Source organism: Protopterus annectens, chromosome 5.part1, assembly GCF_019279795.1.
Source record: "Protopterus annectens isolate FY-2018-M chromosome 5.part1, PAN1.0, whole genome shotgun sequence".
In the NCBI taxonomy this organism is placed as follows: domain Eukaryota; kingdom Metazoa; phylum Chordata; order Ceratodontiformes; family Protopteridae; genus Protopterus; species Protopterus annectens.
This window is the reverse complement of record NC_056736.1, coordinates 454,478,361-454,480,836: the sequence shown is the minus strand read 5'-3', so window position 1 is coordinate 454,480,836 and position 2,476 is coordinate 454,478,361.

The following is a 2,476-nucleotide window of genomic DNA, read 5'->3' as shown; positions in this document are numbered from 1 at the left end:
TGATTCTCACCTTTGAAAAGGGGGTTTGTCTAGGCTTAAAATGGCCTGCAAAGACAACTAGCCTAGTACTTACCTATGAGGCTTTGTTCCACTGTATACCCTTTTAATATACTGAAGAGGACTGCATATGCACACTTACTCTTGGCTGACATTGAGGCACACACAAAGGGCATGATCCATTGTTTGGCATCCATCAACAGTGTAGGCCTAGCTGATTATCAAATGTTATTAGTACTATTATTTCATTTCATGCATGGTGAGCAGTTTATATTATATTTTTCTGTATGTGGAAAATACCCCATTAGCCAGCCACAGCCAGCTGCACTGCAGGTCCTGTATATTGTTCCTCATTGTGATGGCTAGAACCACCTACTCATGACTGTCATCCTCTTTACAGACTGTGATCCATCCAGTATAATCCACTGGTCACCAAAATCAGCTGCAAGCAGTCGTCAGAGAAGGCTCAAAGGTCAGAAGAGACCAGGATGAAGACATGGAAGTTGAATGGAGAGAAAGCACAACAGTTCAAGGAATTACTCATGGGTTCATAGATTGGTACTAGGCTATCGGCCTTAGGGCATATACAAGCCTAGCCTTAACAATTCCCTGGATATTTCTTCCCATAATATTTACTTCCCTGGACCCCTGTCTAGCAGGGTGACTGACGTGATCCCAGGGTGACTTTCCTATCTCCCATCCAATCATCAAGGTTCCTTTTGAAGAGGGCCAAGGAGGTGCTCTGCTTGACATGTATGGGTAGTCTATTCCGGATTATGGGGAGTCTCTGGGTCAGGAACCTATCCCTCCAGCATGGTTTGTTCATTGTGATTACAAGGTTTAGATGCCTGGAACGTGTGGCTCTGAGGGATTAGGATTTATTTAACTGGAGCATGCCCAACAGGTCAGGGTTTGACATGGCCTTGTATGTTAAGCAGAGATCATCTCTGAGTAGACGATATGCCACAGAGTATAGTTGGAGTTTTTTTAGATGATCAGCATAGGGCATCTGCTTTAGGCCTGTGATTCTTTTAGTGAAGTATTTCTGCAGACTTTCCAGCTGTTGCAGATGTCTTGTAAGGTACCTACAAAACGGGGTGTTGTACTATATAATGGGTCTAATTAGGGATGAGTACAGTGGGACAATGACCTCCTTTTTTCTGGATGAAAAGCCCTTAGTGATGAGGTGTGCCACATAGAAGGATTTCCTGACTGTTGTGGCGATGTGGTTATCAAAGGTGAGACCACTGTCCACCTGTGTCCCTAAGTCTCTCATCACACTTTCGGTGTTTAATGTACTGACACCTATGTGACAATTCATGGGTACATGTTTTTTCTCAAAGGGGATAACTATACATTTCTTGGCATTAAGCTTGAGCCCATGGCTCTGGCGCCAAGCATCTGTTTCTGTAAGGCCCTTTTGTAGAATATCCACATAATTTGGGGATTCAATAATGACTTCCAGTTTGCAGTCATCTGCTAACTTTGTTAGCCAGAATCCCTTAGTGTTGGCCTGTAGTTCAGAGAAGTAGATGCCAAAGAAGAGCAGTCCCAGGACTGAACCCTGAGGTACTCCACTTCTCACTTGTCTGGAGCTGGATTTGGAGTCGGCTAATTTTACAGTCTGAGTTCTGTCAGTAAGCCAGTTGGCAACCCATCGAGTGACATAGGGACTTATGCCCAGCTTAGTAAGTTTATCTATGATTCCAGAGTAGGGGATGGTATTGAAGGCTTTGGCGAGGTCCAGTTAGGCTGTGTGGGACCGCCTTACCCTCGTCCACAGCTCTGGAGACTGATTTGAAGAAGTCAATCAGGTTCAGGAGACAAGATCAGCCCTTCACAAACCCAAACTGGGTGGGGTCCAGTGTTTGAAGGTTGCCAATGTCTTTGTTTATAAGATCCATGCCCTTGCAGATCAGGCTCATCAGACTGATGGCACGGTAGTTCCCGAGATCCAAGGTGGATCCTCCTTGTGGAGTGGGATAACTGTAGCTGTGCATCACTCAGTGGGTACAAAGCCTGAGGTGAGGCTATGATTAAACATGACACTTAGGTGAGGTGCCAGTTCATTTTGCAGTTCATGTAGTACACAGCCTGGGATGTCATCTGGTCCCATGGATGCTGTATTCTTAGCTATGGAGAGTGCGGTTTCTACCCGTGTGGCTGTGATTACCGGAATTTGGCAATCTTTTGGTATTGAGATGGGCCTTTTAGGAGGTGAGGGGGGTGAAGTTGGCACTAAATTGATCTGTCAGGATACTGGCAATATCCTTGGGATCAGTATATTTAATGATATTCTGTTGTAGCTCAGAGCAGATCTGAGCATTGCCATTTAGATTCTTGACATAACTATAGAATGCCTTGTGGTTGTCTTTGGAATCTTTGGGAATTTTATTTTCATAACTAGCTTTGGAGGATTTTATGAGGGATCTCAGCTTCTTACTGAGGCTGGTAAGGGAGTTTTTTTGCAACCTGGGAT